Source organism: Empidonax traillii, unplaced genomic scaffold (assembly GCF_003031625.1).
Source record: "Empidonax traillii isolate 1590-97213 ecotype Southwest subspecies unplaced genomic scaffold, ASM303162v1 scaffold366:size559255, whole genome shotgun sequence".
Taxonomy (NCBI): domain Eukaryota; kingdom Metazoa; phylum Chordata; class Aves; order Passeriformes; family Tyrannidae; genus Empidonax; species Empidonax traillii.
This window is the reverse complement of record NW_020955559.1, coordinates 403,618-427,145: the sequence shown is the minus strand read 5'-3', so window position 1 is coordinate 427,145 and position 23,528 is coordinate 403,618. Positions and strand designations below refer to the sequence as shown.

The following is a 23,528-nucleotide window of genomic DNA, read 5'->3' as shown; positions in this document are numbered from 1 at the left end:
CATCGGAAGGGGTTAATGAATTCCTTGATTTGATTGTGCATGTGGCTTTTGTTTTACGTGTTAAACTGTCTTTATCTCAGCTCACGAATTTTCTCACTTTTTCACTTCCGATTCTCTCCCCCATCCTTACACAGGGGGGTGAGCGAGTGGCTGTGTGAGGCAGAGTTCTGGCTGGGGTTAAACCATGACAGTTCCTTTTGGACTTTTAATTAGTATTTGTGCATTTATCCTCTAAACATTTCTAATCAGCTGTGATTCCCACTAATGACAACTTTCTTGAGATTTGTCAGTTAAGCAGTTCTTATTCCATTCAACTGCGTATGTTGCTGGTATTTTACAAATCTAAATTTTAATGCAAGTATGTGGCAAACCAGATGCCTCCAACAAGCCGAAAAATACTTACTAAAGACATCTAATGCACCAGCTGGAACAGATTTTGATTTTTACACCTCTGAAAAACTAACTCAGGTAGGACCTAGCTTTCTTCTTAGAGCACTCACAATGCTACCTTTGGATCACAGTTCTCCTTAAACAATGTGAGTAGCAGTCAACTGAAAAACCATTCTGAGACACGTATAAACATTATTACATCAGTACAAAGGATATAATAAAAGAAGTTATTTTAAACATATCCATTTTGCAATTAGTTTACTCCTGGTGAGATATGGGGATGAAATTTGGAATTAAAATGACAACTAAGAGGAAAAATGTTTTTCAGCATATGACAGAAGAATTTCTGTAATTTGTTTTTGTTCTGCTACTTAGGGAAATGAAGTTTTCTTTAATACTTCTCATGCTGGGCTTTTCACTCCTCTAAGTTTTGAAACTTGACTGCTGTTTTGATTTGCTGTTTTTTTTTTTTTTTCTTTTTTTTACTGATACAAATTTTTCCTCAAAAGAATGCTTCCATCAAGTCTAAATGGTAACACACTGCACTTTTGAAAAATTATATACACAGACAAATAACATGAGAAAGACACAATCTTAACAGAAAACAAACCTGAAATGTGCTGTGTGTTAAAGGATTGGAAGAATAATCAAATTACCAAAGATCTCTTTTGTACTGAGTGATTGACAAAGTACAATCTTGGAGTGACTGACAAAGCATAATCTTGGTAAAGACAGATTGTCTCCACAGGCATGCATGTGCATACCTGTTATGTTTTGCTAAACAATAAGAGCTACTTTCCACTTACATGAAACACAAAATCCACAGAACAAAGCAGTAAATCCTTTATACACTAATAATAGCCTATTGTGTCATTTAGAAAAATTGCAAATGTATTCTTCTTCATTTATTGTTCTAAACCATTTACAGGTGAAACATGACTTAGATCAAAAGAGATAGTTTATACAAGTTAAGCTCGCAATAATAGCTGGATGTTTTCATTAAATATTTGACCTCAGTGATTATTATTTCTATAGTATCTGATGGCAATATTCTGCTTAAAATAGAATAACTTTTCATTATTATTACTACTACCATTATTTTCTTTTCTAGACTCCTCAGTTATGTCCTTCAGACAGTTATTCACTTGTTCAGTGTATAGGTTGCTGCTGCTGATTCTCTCATCTGTAGAAACAGTCTGGTAAAATAATAGACAGTAATTTCAACCTTTACCCAAGTTAAGGGTTTAGTTGAACTTGGGGCCTGATCCTCTAAACATGTTTGGTGTAACAAAGAGAAGAGTTTGCGACTTTAAGGACTCACCCTAATTTCAACATCGTGATTAAGGACTTTGCCTGGTGAACTCCATCCTTTGGGCACTGTTCTTTATTTTGCATTGCACAAAAATAAGTGAAGAGATATTTCAAATCCTTTACAGCCAAGTGAGGTAACATAAGGGTGAAAGACAAACTGGTATAAGAATGTTTTGTCGATTTTTATGCATGTTATTTTGGGTGACACATCAGTTATACCTTCTAAAGAGAAATCAGGTATGCCAATAGGTAACTTAGGATCTGTCAAGGAGAAACTGAAAGGATGAGGTCTGACACTTTTCGCCACTTGTTAAATGTCAGGTTCTGCAGCCTCATCAGTAGGAGTTTTTATTTCTGTGACTGTTTTAAGACCCAAAGAACTTTCTTCCCTGAAAATGAGTCAGTCAAGAGGAGGACATCAGTGGATATATTACAAGGTTGGCCATAAAGGTCCATGAGACTGCGGGCATGTAATGCTTTCATCCTCCTTTTCCATGTACTCCTCTTGCATGTTCATAACACAAACACAGCAAATCCAGCAGCAGTTACAGTATCAGTCCTTCTATGGAAACATCACATAGGAAGCACATGAGGGTACACTGCTAAGTCTAAGTCTTTCCTACATCTGGCTTGTGCAACAAACAGTACAATTAAAACTTTCCTCACCAAAAAAGGAACACATCAAAATAATAATTAAAAATGAAAGTATCAAGAAAGCATTTAAGACAGACAGCTATCTTACATAATGCACCTCATCTTACGCAGAGCTCCCTCATTATTGAACACTCAGACGTGCTTTTTTGCAGACGGCAGAGATGGCACTCCACAACAAACCAGCTTACTGTGTAGGCACCAAACACCTCCCTTTTCCTTAGCATGTTCCTCCTCAGTCCGCAGTTTAAGTAAGGAAGAAGTTTAACATGGGAAAACGTAAATTAATTACAAAGAGAACTGATGATGTTGGAATAAGCAGTTGCCCTGCAAGACCTGCACTAGCTCTGGCCAGGGAGGTTTTGCAAAGAACTTTGCCACACTTCACTTGCATCACCCCAGGCAGAGCCTGAAGATGCTCCCTTCATTGGTTAGTGTTCTAGACAAGGATAAAGTTTCTCCACACCTAGCTCTCTTGCCAGTTTCCTCTGAGGAAAAATTCCTCTCTAATGCCAGATCTAGAGATTAGTTCAATTCTGTGCATGTAAGTGAATACTATTACTGTGTTTTCTGACAGCAATTCCTAGGATACCCTCTGTAGATTCCCCCAAAAATGAACGAGCCCCTGAAAGTTTCCATTGTTCTGTAATTCCCACTTAAAGACATAATCCGTATTTTACGCCACAAGTGATTGACACAGAGAGGACTCTTACGCCACAAACTGAAGATTAGAGCTTAATACTCCTAGTAATAAAAATGGAGACCAAGGACGTATTAGAAGAATTATTTCTAAATAAATTCTTTCCAAAGCTTTCTGTCAGCCATTTAAAGTACTATTTTGGGGTCACCTATGACCCACATTTCTTTAGCTGTGTCACATGCATAGATCTTCTTTCTGCCTTTTTTCAGCCTTATGATGCAAGAGCTAACACTCTGGTGAGGATAATAAACAGTGCAGCAAATGGCACATTACACCTTTTCCAATGAGATTTCTTCTAAGACATATTGTATGTTTAGAATTTGTTTACTGCTTTAAGCAGATGACTGCCAAGGCAACAACAACAACAACAAAATAGTTGGAATTGATTCTGATTTGTGACTGCAAGAAAATTTACAGTGAATACTATGGGAAGTGCACCAAGCAGTGCATACTTGAGATCACACCCACCAGTCAGTCTTGAAGATTGCAAACTAACTTCTCTGAGCATTCGTGAGAATGGAGATCTTATTTGGGAGATGGCAGAGGAAGCACATAAACTATTATTGATGGCCTCCTTGTGTTGATCCTGTCTCATCCCCATCTTACATTTATTTATACAAGCAGCTCCCCCACTTGGTAGCTGAAAAGAAAACCATTTGGACACAGTACATTTCATCATCTTTTGATTATCTCTATTTTTGTTCATTCAAAAGTCTCCATAGTTGAAGTCTTATTAAGAACAATGACCATTATAAGAGAAGTAGATTGCACCCATTGCTTCAAAACTCTGACCTAGCTCAAACAACAAAACTGCACCCACTACAGTAGCTGAATTTACAGCTTATCCCATGCTAGGAGTCTAAATAAGAAGGCATAAATGAATGTAGAGTTTGCATGGATATAAATCTTAGAAGACACGCTTGCTCTGGGACTCCAAGGGAACCCAATACCAGAAGACAACACTAATTTTCCAAAAGCCTATTTTCAAGAAATGATTGCTCTCTGTGCATGAAAGAGTCAAGTCATCAGGTCAGTTTCCCAGCCAGAGCACATCAGAGCAGCTTCACTGACTTCAGCAGAGCTACTTCATTCTGTATAATGGGAGAGGAGCCTCATGTCAGGGAGTTACACACAGAGGAAGTTGTTGGTTCCTTTAGTAGTGGGCCCGAAAACTAAACATTTGATGTTCTGTGTCACTCACTTTGCAGAATTTGGAAACTGATTTACTCATTTTGACTTACATTTCTAACAACCTTGCTAATGACTGGGCCTCCAACACCATCTTCCCAACACAAAATGTTCTAGACTTGCTTCAGACTTGGCAGCACTTACATGATGTTATTAATTTCAAAACTGTATTATTTCTTAAAATGAGCCAATTTCTGGATATGAGAAGTTGGCTGGTGAAATATAACCAGACAGAAAGCAGTTTATTTCAAGCCACAGATGTTTAGCTTTCGCCTTGCTTATATTTCATGGAGAACATGACAGGCTTGCTAGGTGCAGAGCTAAGATCAGACATGTTCTACAAGCCTTTGTAGTAGAGAACTTAGATTTTGTCAGATGAAAGAGGTCTTGCTGCTTTCAGAAACACAGTAAAACCTGTAAAAATGAGTTCCATGCATTGAATTATTCCTCACAGGTAAATTTTCATGATTTATTTCTTTCCAAGACAACTCATAAAGGCTCAAGCCCTTCTAGTTTGTGGAGTTGCAAACTGTGATGATCTTCATGTTAATCATCATCAAGTCTTCTCACCTGTCTACCATGATAACTAGAAATTGCACAAAGAACTGGCTAGAATTAAAAAAAGAAAAAAGAAACATGAAAGTTGTGTGAAAGGGAGTTTACAACACATCATGCTGTTTTGTTTTGATCTGTTTTCTGACAGGCTTTAAGAAAAATGTATGCACCTTTTTACGAATAAGAAACTTCGTCTGTGACCCACCTTAAAAGACCTAGATTCCCATTTACAGGAAAAAAAGTTGTACCATAGCAAGGAGACCTAGCTTAGAACTTTTTGTTACTTACACCTAAGAGGTTATCACTCCATAGTCCATAAATAATCATATGACAAAAAAATTATTTCATTTTCAAGTGAGTATTACGGGATAAATTCTCAGTGTAAGTCAAGTAAAGAAGAAATAAAATATGAACAGTGGATTGTTCCATAAATATTATGAAAGGTTTGGGATTTATCTGAAAAGTATATACCAATTATCAGAAACTGATGCATCATCTCTCTCACCCACTTTCTTTTTCTATTTATAAATTTCATAACTTTAAAAGGGAAAAAAAGTGGGTTTTTATCACTTAGTGCGTTCAGAATTCCAAAGCAATAATAGGAAAGCGCTATTTTTTAATGAGGTAAAATTAACTTAATCTGAACATCCTCAGGGCAATTAAAATATTACTTTTCATCACCACAAACCAATCCAACTGCTTCTGAGCTTTTAAGAACTACCTTTAGATTTTAATTTGAAAATCCAAGAACTCCTCTAATTTTTAAATTCATTAATTACATTGTTTAGCCATATCATGCTGTTGGCATAGAGCATCACTGTTAGATATTGAAACCAAAATAATTGTCATTTACTGTCACATTCGCTATCCATTCATTATCCACCGGCCACAAAGATGAGTGTAGGAACTCAGGAAAATTATGTGACAGATAAAAAAAGAAGCACAGTTTTTAAGAGAGTTTGTTATTTTTTTATATACATATAAATATATATATATATATATATATATATATATATATATATATATATATATATACACACACACACACACACAGATATATATATATATATATATATATATGGAGTCCTGGGAAAAAAAAAATCTAAATTTTTGTAAGTGGACTTTGGCTTCTAAGGAGACTACCTGAAAGAAATAAACCCATGCCCCTGGGTACTGCAGGTGACTTTCCATCATCATCTCCAAAGCTGGTAAGTCCTCTAATCTAGCTTCTAATGTGGAGAAGGGAGAGGGGGAAGAGGAAGACTGACAATCTGTGCCACAACAAGAGAGCTGTTATTCACACTGCCACAGGAATTGTTACTGCCTTTCATATTCAAGGTACACTAGCACACTTTCCAAGTAATAAATTGCTTCTTGTCTGCAGGCAAAATGAGGAACTGGTATGAATCTCTAGTGAGCATGTAGGATACTGAATGCTGTTTAAGAATTTAGTTTTGCAATTTACAGAACGTTTCTGGTGATTTCAAGGGAATATTAAGACATGTAGATCATTGTAGAGTTCATATAAAGACAAGACAGCTAAAGGAGGTGAGAAGTTCCCCATAGCACTAAGGTTTCTTTAGTACAGTAGCACTGTACCACTGTGCCATTTGTACCTCTGGCTATCTCACACAGCACAGTCAGCACCCTGGCAAGCAGGATGGTGAACTCTTACAGCACAGGTAGCTTTTACTTTCTGTTACTTTATGTGATACTGCTTGGCTGTTTCATTACAGTCATGCTCATTCAAATTGAAAATGAAGTTTTATCGTAAGCTACTCAAGCCTGTGAATCAGTCTTAGATGTGTTTCTAGCTCTTGCACTGCTAGTGTGCATGGCCTTTAGTTGTGTCCCTCTTCGTGGCTGTGCAAAACGACTCACCTGATTTCTCAGGAACATAGCCTGATTTCACTGTCTGCCTCCTTCTGGTCCCAAAAAAGACACTGCCTACATGACAGACAGAACTGTTCATTGACAGGCAGCCTCTACTAATGCACAGAAACAGAACAACTTTCACTGGCTGCAAAAGAAGAGCATAGCCAGCTTCAGAGGAGCTTCTCACACCATGCTTTACTCCATTATATTGGGCAATGAACAATTAACTGTAAATTTTATATGTCATATGATAAAAAAAGAAGATGAAAAAGCATGACATTTGTAAATAAAGTATGATCTATTTGAAAAAATAATTGTTATTTTGAGATGGAGCAGCATCTCTGACTCTAGTACAGCCAGTTATAACACTGCTAGCCCTTAATGCAGGTACAGGATGAGAAGTTAGTGCACAGAGAAAGCTGCCTTTCTCAAGTCAGTGAATAACAACTAGTATTTTAGGACTAGATAGTTAGACAGTTGGGAATGCATCACAGTCAAGGAGCTCAAAATCAGATACCTGAAATCATGTTTCAACTTCACAAGTTTGTAACTATTACTATCAATTTGAGACTGCTACTATGCATGTTTGGCTCTTTTTTTTTTTTTCTTAATATTGACATTATTTATGTCTAACTGTACCTACATTTAAGCAATCCTTCTTGAAACTTTTCCCATTTAATGTTTCAATCCAGAATAAACTACCAGCCTTATCCATCACTTACATGTACTACCATCTGTATTTGCCGTCAGATGCCAAGGGTATACTACAAAAAGAATAAAATCACTTCCTCTGCCCATTAAGGAAACTAGAATTAATTCCACTGATCTGCACTCAAGCATCTTTAATTAAAAGATCATAAGCATTAAGTGGCTTTGATTTCTTATTCTAACGTCCTTCTCAATTATTTATTGTACTCACCTTCTCACATCTGTGCACATTTTTCTATTAGTTGAATATAAAATATAAATGTTGTTGCACTTTTGAGTATTTCCACCTGCAGTGCAAATGTTATTAACTCCTTAATACTTGGGCAAATATACACACTAGTCAGCCAAAGTGAGGCTATGTGATGTTAAGACAGAGTGACCATGCTGAATATATCTACAAAACCATCTGAGATTTGAAATGCTCTTTACCTACCTGGTACCTGAATAACCACAAGAAAGCTTCTGCATTAGATTTACTCACAGCTTTTCTCCTACTAATGATTCACTGTGCTGAATCATAGCATGGGAGGTTTTCCCTTCATGTGTAAGTATGTTTGAAGTTTATAGGGCCTTAAGTACTTACCAGATGGGAATAGGCCCCTCTAGTTTGGAAAGCTCTAGAAAGAACTCACCAGTCTGTCCTAAAGGGCAACTGGAAGCAAACTTCCAATTGTATTTCCCTTCTTATATAATTTACAAAAGATAAACAGAAGCTAAAACTTTCCTGTGGAAATCTATTTACATTATTTGTTGTAAACAGTGATAGCTACAAAGCATTTGCAGTAAGTGCTACACAATATAATGCCTCTATGTACTTCTTAATTTTCCTTTCCTAATTATTTCTCCAGTTTCATCCTATGGAATAACATATACTTACCCATGTAACAGAATGGCTCATTTCTACCCCTAAAGGAAATTAAAATAATTAAACTGGTAATTACAATCACACGTCTGAAATTTTAATCCAGGACTGCAGTATGTCTGCTGTATCACAAAAACCCTTTTATCCCTGAAAACCCATACTAAGTAAAGCCAGAGTTCTCAGGTGTACAAAGTTAATAGAGCAAAACCAGCTCACCAATATATTTTATGATAAATAACCACTTTTTAAGGTGGTAAATCAATATCTATGTGCAAACAAAAGTATTCTATGAAAAACACTACAGAAAAGTGATCCCCATTTCATTAGAGAAGACTGGAAGTTCTTCTTCATCCGTTTTCTTTTAGGCATGGATAATTTTATTTAAAAGATCATCTGTGTTTGTATCTGCACAGAAGCTGAGAATCAAACCATTAGGGGTTCTGGATGGTAAATTACAGGAACCTTGTTTCTAAATGCAGGGAGAAGTTATATAACTTTATTTCTCTACTTGGAGGCATGGGATGGGATGGATAGAGAAGAGGAAAGGAGGGTTTGCTCATGTTCTGAAAAATGGGAACAAATCCTAGAAAATAGAGCTTACTGCAGTTTTAGCAAGACTTGAAGCTTTAGCAAGAGCAAGGGACCACATACAATGACACTTTATTGAATGAAAATATTGAATGAAAATAAAAATTTTTCACTTAATTTATACCTCAGAATGAAACCAAAATGAGCAAACCTTATTGAATTAAAATACACCACCATCCCTTCAAGTACAAGAATCCCATGATGAACACATTAGCCTACTGAAGGAGTACACTGAAAAGGCCAAAGAATTCCTGACCAGTCCTTGATCAAAAACATCGTTTTTGGAAAATCATGCTCCACTTCTGGCACTGCAGTTCCAGAATAAGACAGACAGGAGAGTCTGCTCTCCTGACACATGGACTGTCATTTCCACCATCACACATAGTCTGTGTTAAATACACCATTAAGATGACAAGATAGGTAGGGAGATATGTTATTATTTCAGTCAGACTAGCCATGGGGAAAAAATCTACACTATAGAGTGCATTGTAAAGAATTCCTTTTAAAATGGATGCATAAATAAAAGCAGAGATTATGAAGCATTCATTGCAAAGACCTAATATTGTCTGAATTCATGACTTTTCCCCAGACAAAGACAACTTTCACCTCCCTCAGGCAATAAGCAAAATTAAACTTTGGTATTTCAAAGGATAACTATTGGATTATACAAAATTTTCCCCAGTAGAATGTCAGATGAGACTGCATTTTGAATTTGGTTTTAAATGTTTTAAAAATTAGGCAAAATTGCATTTATTGAAACTGGGTTCATTGGAATAAGACTGATTAAACAGCACATTGACTATCATCTTGTTTTCTAGGTTGGTCATCTACCCATTGAAAGTCCTCATACATAATCTGAAAATATGGTTGGCCAACATCTTGAGATCAAAGCAAAGATCCAATCCTTTTTCCTTGGTCTTTAAATGACAGCTGCCACTGCCACACTATTATGACCATCATTAGCTCTGTTTTGAGGACAAAGATTTTATTTTACATTGATCAAGATTTCATGAGTTACAATAGCAAGTGATGTAGAAGTGAATCTTGGGTCAAAATGCATTCTCCACAAGAATTTTGAATCTTCCAGAAGTTTAGAAGGATATAGATCAGAAAACCCTCCTATAAACTTTACAGAGAAATTAAGAGAATATAAATATGTAAATATATACAAATACCTTTTCTACTTAAATTTTTTTTCCTAATTTGTATTATGTGGTGGGATTACCTTTTTTTTTAACATTGGATCAGCTGTGTAAACTACTGAGCTTTTGCCCTGCTACAGAAACAGAGTATATTTTAGAGTAGTTTATTACTATACTTGCATGTATTAACCATTTATTTTGATGTGACAGATGATTACTTAGCAGTAACAAATGCCAACTGGGCAGAAATCTAGTGAGTAAAGCTGAATGAGAAAGTAGAGAGGCCAAGACTGGACTAGAATTCTGAAGCTTCTTCTCAATGTGCAATGCACCGTCTGTCACCTTGCCCAGGTGACAACCTAAAGCAAGTCCTTCCTGAATTCTGATGTTTATTTACCACCTCCTCCATTCATTTACACGAGATGCTGATCTAAGCTGTGCAAAACTGCCTTCCTTTGATGCCCTTTGTGCTTTTGTGCATATTCATCTGCCTTAACCATGCTCCTTCTTTGCTTCTGCAGAACCTACATGCAATACATCTAGAAGGAGAAGAGGAAAAACATATCTAAGCAAGGATCAAATAGAAGAGGGAATATGCTGGGCAGAAGGAGGCTCTTCAGGAAGGATAGCCTTGTCTTCTGCTTGAGACTCCAAAAGACCTATAGCAGCAGGAGATACTGTGTAAATATCTTGACTGTAAAACTACAGCTTGCTGAGAAACCACGAAGAACCATGTGCATGCTTCTAAGAGTTTTTACAATAAACCCTCCCATGATTTTCTCAGGATAAGTCTGCAATCATTTAAAAATATCTGTTATAAAAATCAGTGAGCTGCAGTGAGACACCCCCACTACCACCCATGCTGCTCTATGCCCCCAGTCAGTGTGACAGACATTATATACATGTAGTTGGCCTATCACACAAACCCTGATGCTCAAAAATGCTGAAAAACGCGCAATGCCAACATCTTACCATGCCAGTGGAATTACATTTTTTGTCTCATTTCCACATGTTACACAACCTCATTGTTGTGGTTTAAACAAAGAGTTTAGGAGAGTGGGGTAATTTAAAGGAGGTGATTATTCTGCTAACACTGAAGATGAGAAAGGGAAAAGAATGAACTTAAAAGAAAATTAAACATTTTGATTAAAATCACTTATACATATTTCAGGAGCTACGTTTCAAATGTAGAAATTAATATGACCATTTTTGTTAACCGTTTACTTTGATAAAGTTTTAATACTACATTTTTCACTGTTCAAAACTTCCTTGGAAGTAAAATTAAGTTAGAGATAAGAAATACATGTGAGCCCTGTCTATCAATGATTAGACAAATACATTTATTTATTTCTCAAATATATGAGATTAATTTCATACATTTTTTATGCTGTTATTAACTCTCGCTTATTGACACTTGCCTTTTTTATTTTCTCTCTTTTTTTTTTCCCCTGTCTATATTCAAAGTATTATTTCTAAAGGATGGGCTTTAAATGCCTGCAGCCAGCCATCCAGTACTAGAGCTACAACAGCTCTAAGGGGTCCTTTCTCCAGTTTCTCCAGGCCCTGTCGTGCTTTATAACCCTACAACACGAAAGCGATCTGAAGTGCAGGAGGGACCTGGGTTCCTGCGCGGCTACCACTGTTCACCCCTCCTCCTGCACTGGAGCCGTGGGTCAGCACTCTGCTGAGGAGGGGACTGGGATTAGCCCCTTCCGTACCAAAAGGCATCAAGCACCATTTTGGTAAAAGGGAGCGATTTCACAGCCTAACGACACGGGGGTAGGGTTAAGCAGAAATATGTCCGAAATTAAACAGCAAATTTGAGGGAGGGAAAAAGAAAAAAAGAAAGAGAAAAAAGAAAAAATCCAAACATTTCACGTATCTCCCACAGAAGATTTTCCCAGCCTTCTCCTCGCCTGCCCAAAACCCCTTTTCTAGCATTGCATTAACAAAGCCAAGGAGCTCACGCTGTGGCATCTCATCGGAGGGCACTGGAGTTAACAATGCGAGTGTGAGCTCCAGTGGCCATGGCAACAGTAGCTAATTCTTCTTCCCAATCAGGGTGGCAATTCTCTCCCATGGCTTGAATCAGTTACAAAACAAAATACTCTCAAAGACCTTTCAGAGCCAATAGCCTCGCAGCTAATCTGCTAATAGGAAATAATCTGCAGCTAATATACACATTCCAGGGCAGCAGTGTGTTTTCTTAATACTTTGTTACATGGGCCTCTTTCCAAAGAAAGCAGAGCAAAGAATAGAAAACAGACATTCATTAAAAATAGTACAATACTACCTGGCCACTATTAATGCCTGAAACGTGCTGCAACTTGCATGGCTCTTAAAATGGTGATTTGGAGTGACAGCACTAGATAGACTGAGTGCAGTGCAATTAGATCAAAAAAAGTTACATGCAGTATTAGTTAGCAGCTAGTTCATGTGAAAAATCTGCCTTGAAATGATTTCCACATTGCTTTCTTTTCATTTAAAGGATCCGTGAACAAAAGCATGGAGTTGACAAGAATATGCATCAGTAATTTACAGTCTAGATGGATACACGAAAACAAATACTAATAAACATGCACTTACAGCATACTCATCTAACTGTGTGATGGGAGTTTAGCCACACATTCTCCACTCGGCTTAAACACAGGAGTAAACAGCAAATGGGCAGTGATTGAAAAAGGAGTACCAAAATACTAACAATGAATTACTGATTTTGCATCAGTAATGTCAGGAAATCTGAACAACATAGCTTAGCTTCAATATACAAATGGTAGGAAAGCCTGAGTGTATTGGCTCCATTGTGTTGTGGTCCAGGTGGAGGCACAAAGTCAGGGTGAGCTCCAGCCTGCTCAGGACATACATGTTGCCATCTTGTATGTGCCATTAGAACAGAGACACAGAAGTACTGCTGGGTTAAAAAGAGGATTAAACCTCCCTTCCTAGCAAATCTAAATGCTGAAAATGGAAATGGTTGTCACAGGAAATAACTCTCCTGGCTTCACAACCATTTTTGTTCATCATCTCCAAACCAAACCACCACATTTGCACCACCAACATAGTACAAGTAAAATTAAAAGTCTCTCAGTGCTCAGGTATATTTATACTTTTCTTTCTTCTTCCCCTCCAGTGGTAAAGCCAAGGACACCTGGTCATTTTGGGCCACTGTGCAGGCATCAAATAGAATTAAAAGACTGATTGGAGATTCTGGCAAAGACTGAGAGAGACAGAAGTGACGAATACATCAGTGTAGTGCAGTGCAATGAATGTCTTCAACCACAATTGTAGAGGCATCTCTCAATCTACCATCCTCTCAAACTACTAAAATGTTTCATTTCTAGACCCTCCTGTTGATTTCTGAAACTTGCATTAATTAGTCAGGGTAACATTTCACAGATTTTCTCTTGTTCCTAAGGTGATTACTTTTCACTGTAATTTTAAGCTGTAATACACAAAAATTCTGTGTCTATATTTAATATAAAAGTTATTTTATTTTAAATTGAGAGATCAAGAAATACATCTTTCCATTATGATCTTATTTTTATTTTATTGAAAACTGATTGAATACTGAAATGGGAAAAGGAAGGTAGCTCAGTGTAACGGGCAAACGATTGCAGCAGCAACAACACTTCAAATGTTGTGATTCAGAAATATGGTGGAGGTACCCAAGCCAAAAACCTCTAAAAATAGAAGTTCTTCCAGTTCAAAAATATGAGAGATACACTTTAAGTAATGTTCAGAGTATCACTAATGGGGAGACCTTCTCCACGTCACTGCCCATCTCCTCTACAGGGAACTGCTTTAGTCTCTATCTGAAGATTTTATGTCATGCAATCTATTTCTACTTGTGTGTCACTCCCCAGGTAAAGTAGATGATTTATGAGAATGAGTGCAAATTGGTCACCTACAGATTTTTCTACTGATGGAGAGTGAGCTCCTCTTGTACTTGGGGTATTTATAAGAGCTGCTTCCTTCCTGAGTTCTCTTTGAAGTCACCCCAGGAGCTCCTGCTGCATGCCCCGGGGTAGAAAACTCCCAGGACAAGATCTCTTCACAAGAAAGCATGTTCCCCTGAAATATCCAGGAACTTTATCTCTGCACATCTGTAAATCTGGCTGAAAGAGGCTGAGTTGCTGACAAGTTTCTGGGTAAGAGCAGGAGGAGCAGAAATGACTGTACAGACATATACAAACACCCTTCTCTCCATAAATGCAAGAACAGGATTGTATAAAGCCATATTACAATGTATACAAGCCCAATGCACAGTGATAAATCAAATTTTGCTTGACCTTGCTCAGGAGAAGTAGTTTCACTGCTGGTCTGCAGTTTATACAACAGCCTTTAGTGTTTGGTGACAGCTATTTTACACAAACTAACCAACTGCACAATTTACCTTTTTTTGTTTGTTTATTTTATCCTGATACTGAGGTTCAATCCTATCCTCTGTTAAAACAGCCTGACTCATTCTGAGCACACTCCACAGAGAGAATGGGATTTCAATAGTGGTCAGCACTAACCTACTTCTGCTCTCCAGCCATTGGCACAGTAAGTAAATGCTTCTTGATTTTGATGGGAGAAACAGAAACAGGTCATTGCTAAGGGCTCTTGAAATTCCACCAGAATCTCTAAACAGGTCGAACATGCTGCAGTCTCACTGCTGTTTATCCCTGACAAACTTAGCCTGTGTGATATCTGTTTATCTTGACATATATTTGAACCAGCTGCTTGGAAGGAGATTGTGCAAATAGACGCAAAGACCCCCTTTTTATCTCATTCTGACTTTCCCCCACTTCTGGATGGTGATGGTTTGGTCCAGTAATGTGTTTGTCTTCACATTTCAATTCCTGTATCCTCTCTGTCTCAGTGAGAAAATAAAAAAAAGCTGCCTGAATCACTGTGTATTCCAAGTCTTTACTTGGTGAGAGCCCTTAATGTTGCCCATTTCTTAGAAAAAAAAGGAGAGAGGCAGAATAACAGAGAGAAATAAAAGACGAAATCTTTACAGTTACATGATTTTCATCATCGAAATGTGCTCTTATTTCTCTTTAAATCAGTTTTTATAATTTGAGTTGTCATGACAACATGATGCAACATTTCACTGCCATGACAATCTGACAACTTTCAAAAACAGTAAGTGCTGTTTTTACTCTGTTTTTCAATTGCTCCCAAGGAAACAAGCTGTTATTTACTTCTGTGACGAAACTCATACGATACCATAATGGATCCAATGTCAAGAAAAATTAAAGCACAGAATGGGGGAAACAGGGATGAAGAATTTGGTTTTGTGTACATAATTACTCCATTAAAAATACACCTTTTTTTCTGCTGTCTTATCTGAATTCACCACCATACCTCTGCTCATTTCCACTTACAAATCCACTGACTTTCTCCACAGCCTGACCAGAATCGGTTCTTGATTAATCACAAGATCATAATTGACTCAAAAATGGCCTGTTTTCTTAGCAGCAGTTTTAGTTGATGATTTTATGCTTGGTTGTGTGCATTTGGATACTACAAAACAAACTGAAATAAATGAAATCTCTCTGTGACTATGAGTTAACTCCAGTGGAGCAATGTGTTTGTAAATCCCATCAATTTATGTGAGACTTGTGTCTAAATTCTACAGGGACGATAAATCCACTGGCTAATTCTCTTGTAGATGGAGCCAAAAAATGTTTCCAGACACTAAAGCTTGGTTATCTATATTATTCAGCTGTAGGGGAAAAAAAAAATCACCGGGATATCTACTCTGTCTGGCAAAAATAATTCTCAAAACTAACATGGACCAAGGACCACTCACAAAAAGGCAGTAGGGATGCAGCCACTTTGTTTTGAAAGCTCAGGCAGTTTAAAACTGCTAGAATACAACAGCTGGCCTCAGCAGTATGGGATGATCTTTAGCACCATTTTCTGTACTGGGATAGACATATCCTCTGTTTTCCTAGCAGTCTTTTTTTTTTTAGAAACACGAAAAAGCCCAAAACAGTTGATATCAAAATACATTCTATTAAAGTCTCACTTCACAAAGGTGTGGTGCAGGCTCTTTTAAAGCACAGCGATACATTTATACAGCATCCACTACAAGATCCAACTTCACCACGGGAACTTGTTATCTCAGTCCAGGTGAACACTTAAACCCAGCCTCAGTGGTGTTACCCCACACCTGCCTCCTGCCCAGTCCCTCCACCCTACACAGAAGCACCCAAGCCTGGACACAGCCAAAGCAGCAGTGAGGAACCAGACGGACTTTCAGCCTGATACAACATGGAAGCAGTAATACTTTTAAGACACAACAACTGAGAAACTGCTGTGTGTGTACAAACACACCTCTATAACAAAACGTGAAATATACATACATATATATGTGTGTGTGTTTGTTTGTACATATATTTAATTGACACATACTAGATCAGTATTTTTGGTAGCAAAGGGAAGTCTGTTTTGCAGCACCCATATCTGTAATAATGGCCAGTCTCTTCGCGAACGAAGAACTGGGGAAGGTCTTTACACCTTCCAGCCTGCGCATTGGATTTTTTAGGTGAGACACAGTGTGCGCGGAACTGAGCCCACCCTTTAATCCTGAGGTTCATCTGCCGGGGCCAAGCATGCTTGGACAGTGGCAGCGAGGTCCTCATGACGTAGATGGATTGCCTTACAGGGCTAGCGAGCTCCATCTGCCCGGGGAGGGGCCCCGACCGGGAATCGAACCCAGGTCTCTGCAGTGATAGTGCAGTGTCTTTTCCCCTGGACCACCGGGGGCTCTCATATCTACTAACAGCAAATCAATCATTCTATGGGGAAGAAAAAGGAAGCACACTCTCATGATTGATATTTTACCTCATTAAAAAGACTTTATGCACTTTCACCATCCTATTCAGTAGTCTAGTGGCTATTTATGCACACCAGCCTCAGACAAAGGTAAGTTAAATCAGAGGCTTCAGTGGTTTGCTTTCCTTTCTATGAGAGCTCAAGGCTTAATTTGTAACCTGCCTAGAAGATAGGAGTTCAATAGGAGAAAGAAAGCACAAAGGAGCTAAAAGTTAGTCCCATCCTGAAGATCTCATCCAGCTCACATTTTTCTATAAGGGAATCTTTCCACTGATTTCAATATAACCTAAACCAGAAAATAAGCAAATTATACATAAGCTCTTCATTAAAAACAAAACAAACAAACCAAGACCCACTCCTGCCTCCAAAATCCCACACAGTTCCCATTCCACATCTTAATATGCCTCTACTTATTATGAGTTCCTGTTGACAGGAACAGATATAGCCTTTGTTTCCATTGGTACCTCATTAGGAAAGTAAGGTTGCCAAAACCCAAAGCGGTTCGAGCTGTTGTTTCACAAAAGTTGCCTATAAACACACTTCTGTTTATGTTTATCAGTCAAAATGTGCTCATGCTTGTTGTCATGTAGGCCTACAGTCAGGACTATTTTGATTGTCTTCTCCTTAAAAGTGATAAAAATCAAAAACCTTTCTGCCCTACACTCTACAAAGAGCATCATATGAAGAATTGTTTTAAATCATAAACTTAGATATTGCCAGGAGGTGGAGAGGAGGCAAAGCTCACTGCAGAGCTGAAATGGAAAGTGGGGAACTTGGAAAATCATCAGGTTTCTGCATGGTATAATAGTGACTCGAGTCAGAAACTTATATGCTGGGAACTCGCATTTTGACCTCAATATGCAGAAAGTGGAGACACTCATAGGCACCGTCCAGATGGTAATTTGAACTAGTTAGCCATAGTATGGGTGATAAATCATGATTTAACATGGCCCATAGAAAACCAGGACTAAGAATGGAGAGGCCAGGCTGTGTGATGACACTTTATTAGTACCAGATAAATTGGTATGATCTGGGTATATTTTCAGACATTTTAATATCAATATGCAATTTCAGTCATGGTGTGTTATTGACCTCAGACTCATTCAATGGTGAATACCAACTTCTCTTTCTTCTGAAATGTTTTTAACGACTTAGAGGAAGAAACAGGAGATTTTTCTTAAACTCAACTCGTGAAAAATAAACCAGAAGAGAGAAGGTTGAGTGGTGATGCATGATAAATTGTGACATCCATGTTTGATTTTAACCTCACTTGTGTGATGTTTCTGTTTCCTGTTGACAGCATATAACAAGGAGTTGCACAATGAACCAGGGAAACTTGTAGGCGGCACAGTGATGATGCAGAAAAAGCAATACTGAAATATGGATTAAGCCCAGGAAAATTTGTACTGGCTGAAGAGGGATGCTCCAGAAGTATGTGGGCAAGTGCTTCACCGATCAGGAGGGAGAGGTAGTATCAGCCACCTCTTCAGCTCTTGTCCTTCAGCCCTTGTCAGAGCCTGCTAGTTAGGAAAATAACTTTCCCAAATTTCTGTCTTCAGGACACTTTCCTAATTCTTTCATTTTGACAAAAATATTTACCTTAACATCAAGTAAACACAGATCTCAAGGAAATGTCATAACATAATCTTTCAGTTAACAAACTTTTCCTTTACTCAGATGAATTGTATGAATATGCTTACATACCATTTAAATCAGATGTACTTTGTACATTTTTAAAGCAAAACATAGACAGAAATTCAGCACGTAATTTAGATACTACTATCATTCAAATATTAAGGATTTAAAAATGACATTACCATTGATTACCATTCCTCAGAAATGCATATACTCATTTTCTCGCCAATCAAATTTGGCTTTGTTGCAGTAATGGGCCCACAACTTTTCTTAACTTTAGGTGTCTTTCTGAGGTATCCATGACATGTCATAAATATGAATCAGGATTCAAGAAAGAACAAGAAAGAATGGCAACATCACAATACAAACAAGCATGAGTTTCCCCATGTTCTGAATAAGAATGCAGACCTGAAGAAAAGGAATTTCTTTTTTCTTATAATGCTGTTATTGTACCTGATACTTCTGAATATAAACCTAATATGATGTTGAATATCACTTTTACAGTTGTAATAAGAAGAATATGCAAAAATACCCAAAGTTAACACCTGTCCTGTGAAGGTTAAAAACATTTTGGGGGGGTTATGTGAAGTATCAAATAAGTAAGTGCAAGATGTAGCATATTAAATGTCTCCAAAGTTCCTCTCTGTATGGTATTAAAAGTATGATGTCACTTTTGCCAGGGGTTTGACATGACTGTGCTTAGAGATTTCCCTTGCTTGTAATCTGTACTTTTGTATTCTTTGTTTCAGACTCCATTTCGGTCATCCTGTTACAATTGCAATTTGAAATGGAAGCGAGAAGGTACAAGATGAGCACTAGCACACAAGTAGGGTATCTTGCATCAGTTTTCCTTTTTCCTCATTTTTTAAGGCCAAAAGTTTGAGGCAGCTAGAACTTGTAGTAAACATTCTATCTGACAGCATTTACTGAGACTGGCAGTTTTCTGAGGCAATATTGCATAGACTGTAAACAGTTGGAAGTGCAAATGCTTTTTGTTAACACGCAACTCATAGCAAAAAGAGGAACATGTGCTTTAATGGAACTATGGTAATATAAATAAATAAATATTAATCATCATCGTTATCATCATCAATCTTCGAGCAGTTTCCCACAGAATTTGTTGAAGAGGTAAAGACATACTGCTGCTGACGTGATTAGGGATTTCCTTCTTTTTAAACTGAAAGTCACTTAAAGGAATTATTGTATAAACCTACTGTGTCAAATGTAATCAAGTTGATTGGCAAATATTAGCATGTTTTTCTATCACTGGAATTTGCAGCAGAAGCAAGTATGTAGGATATATGACATACCAAAAAAAAAAAAAAGTTTGCTTGAAGTTGCTTGAGTAATTTCTGTCTTATCCCAAACCATTAGCGCCAAGCTTCATCACTACTGAGATTTCAGGGCAATCACCACCTCCCATCAAAAACTGCATGTTGCTGGATCTGTATTTTAAGTTATTTCCATGTCTAAGAAGTAATGTAGTAAAGTTCTGCATCCTTGAAGAGCACTTATAACGAGCCAGGATGGACAAAACCCCCAAGTACTGCATCCTGAATGCAGTAATTGTTGTTTTGCCAGACTGGACATACTGGCAGAATAACACATCTTTGTTGTAGGAATAAAAAACTTTATCTCTGCATATTTGTGCTCTCTTTTACTGGAAGAGTCTCTCAGTGATCTCTGACAATTGCCTGGATGAACATCTTGGTATAGACTTGGATTTGAGTTGGAGCTCAGCTCCCACCAGCACCCCAAAATCTGCCTGTATTGTGCCTGAGAGCAGAGTAAAAACCAAAATTCAGCCCCTTACCCAGGTGTCCATGAGCTGTTTTGAAAACTTGGCCTTGATCCCAGCTGGTTGAACTGTACTCTGATTTTCAGAGAAGGAAACTACACCATAAACAGACATTCATGTGCTCAAAACCTGCTCACTGCTTGCACAACCACCTTGCTCTTGTCTCAGCAGCAGCCATTTGCTGTTCCTTTTGCAAATTTGCACCTCATTTAAGGCTGACCTAGAACTAGGCAAAATTGAACACAGATTGGGAGCAAAATTTTATCTGAAAAAGTAGAGGAGAAAAAAAAGTTTTTTCAGACATTTGTTTTCATCCACACATTTTTTCATCCAACTGCAATTCTAACACTTCAGTGCTACTTATATGACATTCCTGCAGGAAAGACAAGGAATGGTCAAGCTGCCTCTATGTCTGCTTTCTCAGGAAATACAGCTTGTCAACGCTTGTTCCTTGGGTGCAACCATGTGGCACATCCATTTAGATAGCCCATATGTGTCCCTGTTCTCTAGATGAGTGCCAGAGCAGTTCATATTTAACGTGTGTTTGTGTGTGAGAAGGGGTCGTTACCATTCTCCAAGCTGCCCCTCAACTTAACTAAGGCCATTACTTGGCCAAATGTCACACAATTTCAAAACTAATACTCTAAGACCCACATCACCCCTGAAGATTACTTCAGTAAAGCATTTATCATTATGTGAGCTTGAAAGTTAGGTCTCCCATGAGAGAGCATTCCTTGATATTAGCCAAACCATCAGACTAACAAACACTTTCTATAGTTTTAACATATGGATTACATTTGAACTGACAGTGAGTTTTCCTCTGGACTGATACTCTGCTGCCTCCGTACATGGTTATACTTATGGGGTTCTTTTAAGCACCGCTGCCCTGAAATAAACTCCAACTATTCCTACAGGATTTCACACCAGCCAATTTAAATATTTTAATAATGAGTAAAAAGTTTAAAATTAAGATAAAATATTGTGTCAAGCCGCAGACAGTGCTGACAGTTCAAAAAGAAAATGCTTTCTTTGCAGCATCCATCAGCACATCTGTGACTGTACACTGTGTTACATCTCTGGATCGTTCAGAATTCTCTGTCTTCTTCTCCTGCCTTTCCAAACCAAACCACTCAGCAGATGGATAGACCAATGAGACAGGCCAATGCCAACATCTGCTGCTGAAGGTCCTGCTGGAGCTGGAAATGCAGTGGCCTTGCCTAGAGAGGTGATGTGTTGGCAGGAGTCACCACAGTCCCTGCTGGTGGCCTTCTGGAGAGCCCTGTCGAGAGCTGGAGCTCACTGCCCCAGCTGGGCCCATGCCTAGAGCGACAGTGCAGTTGTTCCAAAGATGGGGCCCTCCATGGGAATGAGAGACACTTCAGCACACAGGGGGACCAATTACACCCTCCTTGTGCTAACATGGGGATTACAAAAACAAACTGTCAGCTGGAAGCAAGGAGAAGGAGATTGCAAGGTGTTTTCTCTACTGGGTGTGTCAGCACGGGGACATGGGCACTGGGCAGCCTGTGGCTCCAGCCCAGCATGGAGCACCCGATCCCCATTCTGTCTGTGAGCTGTAACTAGGACAGTTGCAAAGCAGCTTAAGAAAGTTGCTCCTGTTTTCCACATACATGTGGTCTGAACTGTCCACAACTGTTTAAGTCTTTCCCCAGCCCTGGCTGGAGTCACAATGCTGGACACCATCGAAGGTACCTATGAACTTCTCAGGTCACCCAGAAGGGTATTTCTGAAAGCCTGTGCATGGCTCCCTTGCTTCTGTAAAAAACATGGTACCATGGGCTGATGATACATCTCCAAACTTTATTCTCTTCGAGCTTTTTTTCTCAGTAAAGATAAAAAGCAGCCAATAGAGTCCCCTGACATTCACCACATCCTGGCAGAAGGAAATGCTTCAGATTTCATGATGATTTGGGTTTCTCAGTGCCAGTCACCGTTTCTGGTTTTATGTATTTAATAATGATCTGAAAACTAGAAACTTAGCAACATATTTTGCAACTGATTTGGCTGATAATGCCTTTTTTTAAGCTTTTGCTGCTTTAGGAGAGCATGGTAACAAAATGAGTTGAGTGTACTACATTAAAAGAATACAGTATATTAAGCCAAACAAGAAAAAATAAACGCTGAAAAGGGAAAAATGAAACTAGCAGTAGGATGATGAACAGATTAGTCTATTTAGTTTAATTTTCCTGTGCCCTCTTTTTGGATAGTTTATTACTAACTAAAGTAAATTCAGCTGTTCATAGAATTTAGGAAAATGATATGAAAGACCAAGTTAACTAAAAAGAACTGAGACAAGGATTTTTTTTGTTTGATTCAATTGAGGGACTTTAGCCAAGGAGAATGAGAACAAACTACAGAATTGTATCTAATGAAAAATCTAACTAACCAAAATAGTTTTTAATGCAAAAGGCAAATTGTAGAGGACCAAAAAACAGCCCTCATTCCCTCTCTGCACAGCAGTGTAGCCTGCTTCAGTGAATATTGCCATGTCTTATAGCTCAAATCTGTAAACATTCTGCGCTGATAGAGAAGGGTGCACTTTGCATTCCTTTCTCAATATGGTAAAGCTGTAACTTATACCTCTGACTTATCACAGCATTGGGAAACACATGTTTTCCCCTTATTTGGTAGCACAGAGCCTCTGGAAAGGAAAAGGGACATACTTCCCAGTATCAACTGTGAGCAACCATCACAATAGATGGTTTTAGCAGGACAGAAAGCAAAACTGCGGCTGTGCCTATGGCTACAGAACACCTGAAACTCTACAAATACAGAAAGAAAATAGTGCAAGAGAGGATGGAGGGACTACCTTCAGCAGAGCTCTGGGTTCAGCTGCCCACTTGGCTGCTGACTGCCCTATAAACCAGTGCCCAGTTCTCTGGTTCTGCAAGCAGCCCATAACACACCAAACATAAATAGTCAATACTTGAGTAGCTATTCTATGGTGGAATGTAGGAGAAGTGCCGTCTTCACTGGAACATTGAGGGTCACAGAGTTGCAATGCCCTCTAACCCACAGTGCTTCCCAAGAGGTGCAGAGATGGCAATGCAGGGAAGAACAGAAGAGCCATGCTACTTTTTCCAGTAGATAGGATAGAGCTGTAGGGCAGCTGCATTAAGAAATGAATTTTGTTGCTAAAAATAAGGAGAGTAAGGCAGATTTTAGGAACCTCAGTACCAATTGCCCTCCTAAAAGCTGTGCTTGGAGGTAACTAAACACCACGAGTGCCAGAATTGGTGTAAAGCTCAAAAATTATATCAGAAATATTCAGCTGTT

At 38.3% G+C, this 23,528-nt stretch overlaps 1 protein-coding gene and 1 non-coding gene across 8 annotated transcripts in view; both read right to left on the bottom strand.

The window, feature by feature from the left end:
- The window catches only part of TRPS1 (transcriptional repressor GATA binding 1), a 217,464-nt gene that overhangs the window by 53,288 nt on the left and 140,648 nt on the right, over window positions 1-23,528 (bottom strand). The window lies entirely within an intron of this gene.
- Window positions 16,658-16,729, bottom strand: TRNAD-AUC. Its single transcript has one exon. It is a non-coding gene; the product is annotated as a tRNA-Asp (tRNA).